Genomic DNA, 12,744 nt, shown 5'->3' with positions numbered 1-12,744 from the left:
AATAACATAACTCACTGAATGGGCTAAATAGCATAATGGAGACAACAGAAAGAAGAGTCTCAGGCACTGAAAAGAAAAATAAAGGGAAATTATTCAGTATAAACTAAAAAGAGAAAACATAGGATTAGAAACATAAGCAGATCCTCAGTCTTACAGGACAAAACAAAATATATAACATTTACCTCAATGGAATCCCAAAAGGAGAGGAAAAAGAATGTAGTTTTGAAAAGATATAAACCTACAAAGTCAATAAACTCAGCAGCCTCCAAACAGAATAAGCCCAAAGGAATACATGTCTAGATATATCAAAATTAAATAGAAAGCTAACGAGAAAGAAAAATGCTTGAAAGCAGAGAAAAATGGCATGGTGTGTACGTGTGTGTGTGTGTGTGTGTGTGTGTGTGATGGAAGTGATGATTATACTGCAGATTTCTCATCGAAACCGTTGAAGCCAAGGAGATGGTACAACGATTCAGGAAAGAACTTGTCAAAATTCTATATTCAGCGAAACTATCATTTGTGAATTCATAATGTTGGTTATAGATATACATTCTGTAGTCATTCAAGCTAAGAGATATTTGGAATATGTTGATATAGAAAGGAAAAAAAACGTTCAGTTTCTCACAGGAGATAAAAGTGGCCTACATTTGCTTTCCTGTATGGTTTCAGACTTAATACGTAATGGCAGGAATCTGCTCTTATGGCTCTGCTCAGAGAGGCCACCCTGATGGAGATGGGGTGAGCCCCTCATGCGTTCTGGATGTCCTGGTGATTCTTGGGCATTGGCGCACCCCTGACCCTGAAGGCCCATGGCTGCCGCAAGGTGCAGGGAGTGGGAGGAAGACCCAGCCCGGGCCCGTTCTGGCTCCAGGGCTGCTGCAGGGCCATTCCCAGCCCACCAGGCAGTGTCTGTTTAGAAACAGGGAGAAAACCTTTTCCCTCAATTGTTCTTTTTAAAGATGGTTGCTCAGCATTGACACAGAAAAACATTCGACATAAAACTGGAGTCGTTCACAGCTGCAAATGACCCAGAAATGACTGAAATGCACTGACCACAAAGAAAGGAACTTGTGCCCCTGGCAGGCCTCCTGTGCATGGGGGCAGCTAGGGGCCCTGGACATGCCCGAGCAGGCAGTGCTGGACTCCACAGTTGAGGGGACAGAAGAAGGAATGTGCTCTTATGGCTCCGCTCAGAGAGGCCACCCTGACGGAGACGGGGCGAGCCCCTCATGCGTTCTGGATGTCCTGGTGATTCTTGGGCACTGCCCGAATCTCAGCATCTTCATGACCCGGGTGGGGGGAGGGCAGCCCAGCAGCCTCAGGTCCCACATGGCCTCCGGGGCTTGGTGGGCTTGCGGTTCAGGTGGCTCTTGTCAGGCCACATGGCCTCCATGCCATTGGCCAGGTCGACCCCCATTGCCTGGTGACAGGCCAATGTCAGTCAGTGAACCTCCACCACTGACCCCCCCAAAAAGGCCCCCATATAGTAAAAGTTTCCCTGGTGCCTGGGGATGTGGGCCTGGGACTGCGGCCGGCGCGCGTAGCTGAAGTTCTCATTGGCCACCCAGTAGAAACTGGGGTACAAAGTGACAAAGGGGGGGACAGGATCTCTACACCCACATGGTCACAGAACTTCATGTCCACATCCGCGCACACCAGGTCGTCCACCTCACAGAGGAAGCGCTGCTCACAGAAGCGGCTGATCATCGCCATGTGCTGCATGGACACATCCTGCCAGAGTGGGGTGCCACAGACCTCGAGGACCACCACCCTCCAGCCTTCCCGGAGAGACACGCAGGCCCGTCAGCTGGTGGTTCGTGAAGACGTACTAGGTGACCCTGTGTCCGCCATGAGGCACTGCGGACCTTGAGGACCACCACCCACTGGCCCTCACGGAGGGGCACACGGGTACGGCAGCTGGCTGATCGCTGAAGACGCTTAGGTGACGCTGTCCACAATAGGACCACCGCCTCCGGCCCTCACAGAGGAGCACACAGGCACAGCAGCCAGCTGGTCAGTGAAGACCTAGTAGGTGACCCTGTGTCCCACCATGAAGTGCTTCTTCGCCGTCTGCAGGACCAGCTCCAGGAAGACCACATAGCTACAGGGACAGGGGACAGGGTGAGAGGAGGGTCACTGCCGAGGCGGCAGCAGGACACCAAGCTGAGGGCCATAGACCTGTGTACCCTCTTCAAGGGGCAGGCCCTGGGCTGCTTTAAGCAACAGCCACTCTCCTGGCCTCTCCTGAGTGAGTCTGCCCATGGGGCCTCCCTACCTTCTGCTCCCAGAGATGGGGGCCGTCAGCACCCCATCTTACAAAGGGGTGCCTAAGGCTTAAGAGGTTGGAAGCCCATGCAGCCCCACATGGGCTCTAGCATGCTGGAGCCAAGAACACTTCCCCTGTGCTGAGCTCCCGGGCAAACCCCCAGTTCTGTCCCCACCTGTCAGGAGAGGAGCACCTTGGGGCACAGCCCTTGTTTCTATGCCCTACAGTCTGGGTAGAACCAGCAGGGCCGGCCACCAGCCCCATTTTGTTTTGAGTGGGATGTCACCGGCCCCCACAGAGCTGTCTCCACCTCTGTAAGGTCCTCCCTTCAAGGCTACTGGGCATCCTGCTGACAAGGTCCTCAGTAAACCCCTGGTATTCCTAGGAGGGGTCACCCTCGAACTCCCCCAGGTCAGGAATCAGGTCCAGCCCATGGTCAGGGAAGGGGAAAGAGGACCTCTGGAAGAAGAAGGAGCTTGCTTAGGCCCCAGCCTTGAATCCAAGGGTGTAAGCTTCCAGGTCCAGGTCTACATCTCCCCAGACAAGAAGTTGGGAGTCTTGTCCAACCACCTCACATGACTGGTCCCCCTTTGAGGGGACTATCTGCTCCCCACCATAGGGACAGCAGCTCCCCCATCATCAAGCAAGTTTGGTGAGCCCTCTGAGACTGATTTTTTATGCAGACACTAAGGCTACGTCCTTACACCTGCCCCATCACGGGCAGGTTAGCAAATTGCTCACATCGGGAAGGCGGGCACTACATTTAAATAGCGGACAGGCACATTCAACCAGCAGACATGAGTCAGGTCATCAGGGGGCAATTCGGGGCCCAGCCAATGGGGAAACAAGCCAAACATGAAGCAGGGGGAGAGAAGAGTGCTCGTGGCAGAGGGCACAGTGAATGCAAAGTCTTGGACTCAGGCCTGAGGCACACGAGGGACAATCATACCTCTGGGTGGCCCACAGAGGGGCAGGCTGTGATGGGAGGGGTGAGGCTGGAGAGGATGGGCAGGAGGGGAGCAGACCACAGAGAGGCCCAAATGTAATGTGTCGAAAAGATCACTCTGGTTACTGGAGGCGAATGGGCTCTGGGCGGAAGAGGACAGGGAGACCCCTAACCCTAACCCTAACCCAACCATTACCCTAACCCCTAACGCCAATCCTAACCACTAATAACAACGAGCAAATACATCCCTACACCTGTCTTAAAATAGATGTAAGAAGCCTGATCAGAAAAATTGCAAAACCAAGAGCTCTTAAATATACTGTGCATCATAAGTGTCTCTTCACAAACATCTCAAAGGTTGTTCAATATACGGAAAACAAGCAATGTTATACTCCGCAATAAATTTTTAAATAAAAACATGTGGTCATATTAATTGATGCAGAAAAGGTTCTAACCAAAATCCAATGTCTGTTGCTGATATAAACACTCATGAAAACAGAAATAAGGGGTAATTTTTTTTTCAATAAATCTATAGCAAGCACCATGCTCAAGTCTGAATATTGACAGCTGTACTCTGAAATCGGGAACAAGGACAGATGCTGGCTTTCACAGAAGGGTAGATACTGTGTGATTCCACCTGTATGAAGTGTCTAGAGACAGAAAGTTGAATGTGGCTGCAGGGCTGAGAGGAAAGGGGAGTTGGTGTTTCATGCATACAGTCTCCCTCGGGGAGAAAGAAAAAGTTCTAGAGAATGGTGTACAACCGTGTGAACTCAGCTAAGGCCAGAGAACTGTGAACCTGAAATGTTTTAAGTGGTAAATGTTACTATGTTTAGTCACAGTGAAAACATGAAGGACTGATACATGTCACCACGTGGATGGACACTGAAAACAGCCCAAGCGACATAAGCCATCCAGACAGGCCACCCAGATTGGAGCCATCTGTGCTCCTTAAATCCATCAGGGTTGTGCAAATACGGGAAAGTCTTGGGAGCAGTTGCAGAAGAAGAAAACTGGATCTGAATGGAGGAGGACATTTCAGACAGTGGGGCAGGTGGCGACAGTTCAAGTGGACCTGTGGTCTGGATTATAATATGGAAACCGAGATGATTTCCTCGTTCAGGGCTATGTGGTGGTTCCACAGGAGAGTGTCCCTGTTCGGGGTAAAACGCACTGAAGTATCCCGTGTGAAGTGGCAAATGTGGTAAAGAAACAACAGCTGGGGAGTCCGAGTGTGGAGATAAAGCGTATTTGTGCTGCTGTGACAGGTTCACTGCACCTTGAAATCACCGCAGAGTCAAGTACTCTTACAAACAACCAGGTCAGCACCAGGTCACAGGAGCAGAGACCACATCAAGCTTCCTGATGGAGGCCAAGTCCTCCCAGACCCAGTTCACCCACCGCGGAGAGGCCACAGGTTAGCAAGAGACTCATGGGAGGATGACATCGGGGGCCCCTGTGTCTCGGGTGCAAGAGAAGCAGCGGGATCCGGAATTCGAATTTTCCACAACGCTCCACCAAAAACTGGTTAGAACTGTGAAAATGCATGAAGGGAAGGCTCAGTCAAGTGGACTAGGGTCGCCAGAAGGGGCGCTGGGCGGGGGAGCCAACCGCTCAGTGTCAATTACACGAACAACTGTCAATTACAGACCCCACATTAGAAGCCCCACAGCAGAGACTCATCAGTCACAGGCCCCAAAGGGGAAGACGCGGTTTTACCTTCTTCAAGTCACCACCCCTACAGCTCAGTGGGTGAGAACCCTCCAACACCCCGAACCCCGCTTTTCTCCAGAACAACCCACCCAACTTCCTCCTCCTCCTCCATGAAATGCTGAACAGGGGACAGCCCTGCTCTTGGACACCCGTGAGACACCGACGACAGACGTCGAGGGAGACGGAAAGCCCTGCTCTCAGACACCCATGAGACACCGACGACAGACGTCGAGGCAGACAGACGTCGAGGCAGACGGACAGCCCTGTCCTCGGACACCCAGGAGACACCGACGACAGACGTCGAGAGAGATGGACAGCCCTGTCCTCAGACACCCGGGAGAGACCGATGACAGATATCCAGGGAGACAGACAGCCCTGCTCTCAGACACCTGTGAGACACCGAGGACAGACGTCGAAGGAGACGGACAGCCCTGCTCTAAGACACCCATGAGACACCGATGACAGACGTCGAGGCAGATGGACAGCCCTGTCCTTGGACACCCGTGAGTCACCGACACAGACGTCGAGGGAGACGGACGGCCCTGTCCTCGGACACCCGTGAGACACCGACGACAGATGGCAAGGGAGATGGACGGCCCTGTCCTCGGACACCCGGGAGACACCGACAACAGACATGGAGGGAGATGGACAGCCCTGCTCTCGGACACCCGGGAGACACCGACGACAGATGGCGAGGGAGACGGACAGCCCTGCTCTCGGACACCCCTGAGACACCGACGACAGACGGACACCCGGGAGACACCGACGACAGACGTCGAGGGAGATGGACAGCCCTGTCCTCAGACACCCGGGAGAGACCGATGACAGATATCCAGGGAGACAGACAGCCCTGCTCTCAGACACCTGTGAGACACCGAGGACAGACGTCGAAGGAGACGGACAGCCCTGCTCTCAGACACCCGGGACACACCGACGACAGACGGACACCCAGAGACACCGACGACAGACGGACACCCATGAGACACCGCCGACAGACGTCAAGGGAGACGGACAGCCCTGCTCTCAGACACCCGGGAGACACCGACGACAGACGGACACCTGTGAGACACTGACGACGTACAGCGAGGGAGGCGGACAGCCCTGTCCTCGGACACCCGGGAGACACCGACGACAGACGGACACCCGTGAGACACCGACGACGTACAGCGAGGGAGGTGGACAGCCCTGTCACGGACACCCGTGAGATACCGACGACAGATGGACACCCGTGAGACACCGACGACAGACGTCGAGGGAGGTGGACAGCCCTGTCCTCGGACACCCGGGAGACACCGATGACAGAGGTCGGGGAGACGGACAGCCCTGCCCTCGGACACCCCTGAGACACCGACGACAGACGGACACCCGGGAGACACCGACGACAGATGGCGAGGGAGACTGACGGCCCTGTCCTCAGACACCCGGGAGACACCGACGACAGACGGACACCCGGGAGACACCGACGACAGATGGCGAGGGAGACGGACAGCCCTGCTCTCGGACACCCCTGAGACACCGACGACAGACGGACACCCGGGAGACACCGACGACAGACGTCGAGGGAGACACGCGGAGACCGGAAGACACTCTGCGCTCGGGAAGAACCGACGCCGTGAGAACACCTGCTCTCCCCACAGCCGTCTGTCTGCAGAGCGCGCGCCGTCGCTACCGAACCTCCAGACGCCGAACCGACAGCCAGGACCGGGTGTGGACGCGGGGAGGACCCTGCGGGGCCGAGGCCGGGGGAGCAGGAGAACCGGGCGGCTGCTCCCTGACTGCAGACTTCCAGCGGAGCCCCCGGAACCGGATCCGTGTGCGCGTAAACACGGACCCACAGCACACAATCCACGGAAACCCCACCGTCTACACCGCGCACCCTTCCTCCGCGGGGTCCTGTGAGCACGGACCCCTCGGCAGTCCCCGCTCAGGCGGCTTCTCCTCACCTTCTCCTCCCGCGGCGGGTCCTGAGGAGACCCGGGTCCTGTGGGTGTGGACACCGCTCCATGTCCTCTAGAAGCCTCCACAGCGGATCCTGAGAAGGCCAAGCTCCTGTCGGTGTGGACGCGCACCCACGTCCTCGACTGCGGGTCCTTTCCGTGTAGCCGTGGAAACGCGGCGTCCTCCACTGCGGGTCCTGTCCGCGTGGACGCGGCCCCATGTCCTCCCGAAGTCTCCACAGCGGGTCCTGAGGAGGCCGGGCTCCTGTCACTGTGGACACAGACCCACATCCTCCACAGCAGGTCGTGGGGAGGCCGGGCTGCTGACTGTGGATGAGGCCCCACGTCCTCCCGGGGCCTGGCGGGGGGGTGGCGTCAGCACAGAGGGTCCTGAGGACTTGGAACACCTGCCAGCGCACCGGAAAGCGCATGCCCGGCGGGAGTCGCGCACAAGCTTTACAACTTACACCAAAATTCATTCAACATTGTAGATTAATTTAAAATGTAAAACTATCAAAATATCAAAAAGAACATATAAAAGAAAATCTACATGACCTTGGGTGTGGTGATGAGTTTTAACACACAACACCAAAAGCCAATCCACAAAATAAAAAAGTTGATAACATGAACTTCTTAAAATTAGAACTTCTGCTCTATGAAAGACCTTGTTCAGAAAACTAAAAGACAAGCAACAAACTGGGAGAAAATATTTGCAAAACACATATCTGGTAAAAGATTTGTGCCAAAATATACAAAAAACTATCGTAACGCAACAGTAAGGAAACAAACATCCGAACTGATAATGGGTAAGGATCTGAAAATGCCTGGACAAAGAAGATATGCAGACACAGAATAAGCTTACAAAAATATGCTCGACGTCATCATTAGGAAAGAACAAGTGTAAATGACAGTGAGACAGCACTTCACACCTATTCCAAATGCTGAACTCCAGAAACAAGAATACCAACTGCTGGAAGGTGAGGAATGGCAGCAACTGTCCCTTCAGAAGACAGTTTGGCCATTTTCTCCAAACTTAAATAAGTCTCAAGTTAAGATCCAACAATTGCACTTCTGGTATTTAGACAACTGCTTTGAAAAACTACTTCCAAACAAAAACTCACATGCCATTATGCACACAGCTCTGTATCTAGTGGTTAAAATCTTAAAGAAATCAGGATGAACTTCAATAGATGAATCCATAAGCAAACCGGGGTGTATCCATGTGAAGGAAGCAGAATATACCACCCCAAAAATGCCTCTTTGGCACAAGGATTCTTTGGGGCCAATTAATTTTAAGAAAGAGCAGACACAGGAGAATCTCTGAAAACTGAGCAGAGGTTGCCACTTGGTGAGTGAAATGCACACTTATAAAGGAATGCTCCATTTGTAGGGGTGTCTCCCTCTCTGTACCAGTAACAGAAGAATGACTAAATTTCAAGAAACTCTTAGCGAAAGAGAAGGCACAGACTTAAATCACCAAGGAAGGAAGGTGTTCACTTAGGGTCAGGGGCTGCAGCCACCCATCCAGTGCTCTTGCTGTCCTCCCACAGTGGCAAGATACTCTTGCACTTGCTAAAAAAGCAACATTGGTCTTAGTGGGAAACTCATGGCCCCTGCCTTGGGCATCAAGTCTCTACATCTCAGAGACTGGAAGGCACACAGACCTGACTCATGTCCCTGGGAGGAGGGAGCCCATAAGTCGCACCCCCCCTCCCCCACAGTAATCACCCTTCCCCAAAGAACAAACTGGCTTACTTTTCAATCTTTTCTCTTTTCAATCTTCTCTCTTCTTCACAAATAGCAGAGACCAAACGTGAGGATAGTAAAAGAAATTATTGCTCAGTGAAGCTGTGGGAGGCTCAAGGATTATTTCACAGCATGGAATGCACACTTGGCAGACTTTTAGAGGCTACGTGCCCTGGGACATGTACATGGCTCTTGGAAACCATGCAGCCTCAGTGAGGAACTGCTCACTGGGATAAAGTGGACAGTTGGGGTGGACACGGTTGTTCCGATGCCCTTAATTCTTAACAAGTTGAATGCCAAGGGTTTAAATTACAACTGGGAGGCCAAAAGACTGCAGGGCCAGTCAGTTGTATGGCTGTAGTGGCCAGAACTACATTCAATGTTTGCAGGATATTACCTTTCTTGCCAGGCTGAGAGGCTGTGAGGGAGGAAGCGCTTGTCTCAACCACACAGATGCTGGGAATAGAAATATCCCAAGGGGCTGTCTATACTGCCCCAGGACCTGTTACACTGCCCAGTCAGCTCAATAATGGGGGTTGTCAGGACCTGAGCTGGCCTGAGCTGGACAACCATAGATACCTGCCCCAATGGTTGGAGACCAAAAGCTGTCCTGTCTGAATCCTGATTGTCCACTCCTGATTGCTCAGATGGGACAAAAGACGCAGCTGGTGCCAGGAGGGCCCCGCCAGCCTGCAAGAAGGGGGCACCTGGAGGTTGGCAATTTGCTGCTCCTGGTCCTATATAAATCTACATGTGTTACTGAGTGCCCTTGGGGTCAGGGCAGTGCTGAAGGCTGCCCAGGCAGAGTGGGGACAACAGTACCCTTCCCAGGTGAGGGAGCGGAAAGACCCTTCCTGAGCTCTGAGGCACTCCACACCCTTGACTAAGGTGAAGTTGGATTTGAAACAGTCAGTGACTGGGTGGATATTTCACTGGACTTCTGTCAGAGCCCAACACTGAGGGACAACACAACGAATGCTCTAGACCAACCTGCGATGCATATGTGACCGTGAGCAAGTGCATCCTAGAGGTCTAGAGCCATGGAGGAGAAACAGAGAAGACACAGAAGACAGGCAAGAGGGCCACTTCTGCTAAAGCCAGCCCTGCCCCAAGCCCTGACCCAAACACTGACCTTGACCCTGACCCAGAAGGTAAGGCCAACACAGAGCCAGACTAAGATGCTGACACAGAAGCTGACCCAGACCCTGACCTTGAACCTGACACTGATCAAGACCCTGAACCTGATCTCAAGTCTGACCCTGATCCCAAATTATGACCCCAACCCTAACCCCTAACCCTGACCTTAATTCTAACCTGTCCCTAACCTTGGCCCTGACCCTTACTCTAAACACTGACCCTGTCCAACAAATGAAGAATTTTGAGTGGGAATAATGAGAATCTAGATTGTAAAAGATGGGTCCAGGGTGGATTGTGGAGAGTCAAATGTCTGGCTGAGGACTGGGGGCAGTGATGTTTGAGTAAAACTACTAAAGGCCCTACAAGGAGGTGAGGATGTCTCATATGCCAGTGTTTCCAACCAGGGATGGGTGGAGACCTGGACCAAAAAGCCTCTAATCTGGGTGGCTTCCAGAAAGATAAATCAGCCGTTTCCACCAGCAACGCACAAAGACAGACCATCTTACAGTTGTGACCTAGGGGCGGCTCTGCTCTGCCTCATTTTCTTCTCAATGTCTTAGGAAAACATACTGTGCTCTTTTTAGACTTAAAATTATTATGTGGTCCTCGTAAATTTGAGGAGTCTAGTGACTAGGGAATCCGAGGCCAAGAGCAATGCTCGAGCATGCATGTTCAGCAGCAAAATGATTCATACTCGCCAGGGCTTGTTCAATGCAGATTTTCTGCAGCATGGGTTACACATAGGGTTTGACCTGCTGGCTTGTTCCCTTAACTTGGGGTGATTCAGTGAGTCACAAGGGGGCAGCTGAACTTCAGCAAAATAAGGACCCATAAAAAATCCGTTGCCTGGAGGGGCACTTGGGTGGCTCAGTCTGTTGGGTGGCCAACTCAATTTCAGCTCAGATCATGATCCCAGGGAAACGGAATCAAGCCCTACATCAAGCCCTCTGTCAGGCTCCATGCTCAGTGGGGAGTCTGCTTGAGAATTCTCTCTGTCCCTCTCCTTCTGCTCCTCCCTCCACTCACATGCTCTCTCTCGCAAATAAATAACATAAATCTTTTCGAAAAATCCATTGCCTGGAGATGACTGTTTGGGAGGTGCTAGAACATGTCTGGAGGGTGGTGGGGGCAGGGGGAGGTGTGTGCCTTCACAGAGGGGTGAAAAGGTTAGGTCACAAAGGTCATATTGGAGAATGTCCACTCAGAGCCCCAGGAAGACAGAGGAGTGGAGGCCACCAGCCCCTGAATGAAAGTTGATGTTTTCAGATCTGTTGTAATGAAGACAGAAACCAAAGCTGAACCTTAGGCTATAACTGACCTGACAGTAAGTCAGGAGAGAGAAGGGCACTGAGATTCGAATATGCGTTCACTAAAAATGTGCTAGAATTCACAAAATTGATTCCAAGTAAAAACCGTTCACTAATAATAATAACAAACAGAGGGATGTACAGTAGGAACTGAACGGATCTCCCAGCGGGCATGAGCTATGAAGGAGTGTCTCTGGCTCTACTTCACCCTCACATGTGTGGGTTGTGTGTGTCACAAAAGAAAGCCGACTTGGCTTGTGAGAAAGTCACTGGATTCTCTAAGCAGAGTCTGCGACTCCACTGCTGGAAAGAGAAGTTTGTGAAGAGAAACGGTTGGAGCAGATCATCTCTGGACTGAAGCAGAACGTTCCCTCCACAGTCTGCTTCTCTGCATCCCGTGCTGTGAGCTGAACCAAAGGTCAAAGCCATGTTATCAGTGAGCGGGGCTCTCACTGCTCCCTGACTTCAGTGGACAGAGAAGAGACTAGTTTTTCTCCCTCAGAACACAATTCACGTCTACAAATACCCAATCTTAGAAGGGATGTGGCTTATTCAATTTCAAGAACTCATTTTTTAAAAATAAACCTTCTCCTATTGTTTCCCTTCAGTAAAACAGAATTTAGTTGCTTAAGAATCAACGGATGATTAAGATGGGCTTTTGGGAACAAAATAACACCAGAGAGGTAACACTAAGATGAAAGAGAATGTTATTGTGTTTTAACTCTAAACTTTAAATAAATTTATAGATACCTATTTTTGAAAGAAATAAAATGTTAGATGTAATTTTGCTATAAAGTCAGAAGATACTGGAAATAGAAGCGTCTGGGCCATAGCTGGAAATATACTGAGATTAGAACAGGGAACCACCAGTGAAATCCTCCCGTGCAGGAGGAGGGACCCAGAAGGCAGGGATGGCCAGGTGCACGGGGGCTTCAGGGTTTGGACCACAAAAAAGCACTTCCTGCACTTCTGGGTGCCATGTGCAAGGTGGAGGCTGCTGCAGGAGAAAGAGGGGATAACAGTTCCTCTGTCCTTTCCACTTCTGTAGATTGTAAAGTTTCAGGCTTGTTACATTTCTAGTTGAGGTTTATTATACATTTTTGCTTAAGAAAATAAAATTCTCAATGTTTGAAGTGACAAAATCTGCCATGTCCAAAAAGCAGGGAAGAGGGGAAGAAAAGGAAGAAACAGTTCAATCATTTGATGGACTTGAACCCTCCTTCCCTATCATCATTGAAAACAGAAGGAAAGCTGTGGGGAGAAAGTACCATTATATGTGATTTGTGCCTGGAGAGAAATCATGTCTGCTTCCCTCCTGTTTCCTTTTTTTAGTGTCTTACTTTGTTGGTGGTCCATGAAGTTCCCCTTGTTTTCTAGCACAACTATGCATTCTCTCTCTTTCATCTTTTTTTCCCCCTTTAGTTTTAGGGGCAGGGGTCAGGCAGGGTAGATCTCCGTGTACACCCACTCTACCATCTTAAATCAGGAGCCCTCTCAGCCATCGTCCACCGTGCGCAAATCTGAGGTGTTGGAAATTACCACCCACGGGCCAAGTCTGACCACCACCTGTTGTGTGTAGATAAAATGTTGTTAGAATGCAGCCACACACATTAATTATATATGCTCTGTGGCTGCTTCAAGCCACGGTGCAAGCGTGGAGAAGTTGTCAGAGAGACCACAGAACTCTCCATA

At 51.4% G+C, this 12,744-nt stretch overlaps 1 pseudogene; it reads right to left on the bottom strand.

Moving 5' to 3' along the window:
* Positions 1-796: 796 nt before the first annotated feature.
* On the bottom strand, positions 797-7,153 carry LOC103661857 (annotated as a pseudogene).
* Positions 7,154-12,744: the final 5,591 nt, after the last annotated feature.

The sequence above is a fragment of the Ursus maritimus genome, unplaced genomic scaffold (genome assembly GCF_017311325.1).
Source record: "Ursus maritimus isolate PB19 unplaced genomic scaffold, ASM1731132v1 scaffold_6, whole genome shotgun sequence".
NCBI lineage: Eukaryota > Metazoa > Chordata > Mammalia > Carnivora > Ursidae > Ursus > Ursus maritimus.
The sequence above is the reverse complement of the archived record's forward strand: the minus strand, read 5'-3'. Positions and strand labels throughout refer to the sequence as shown.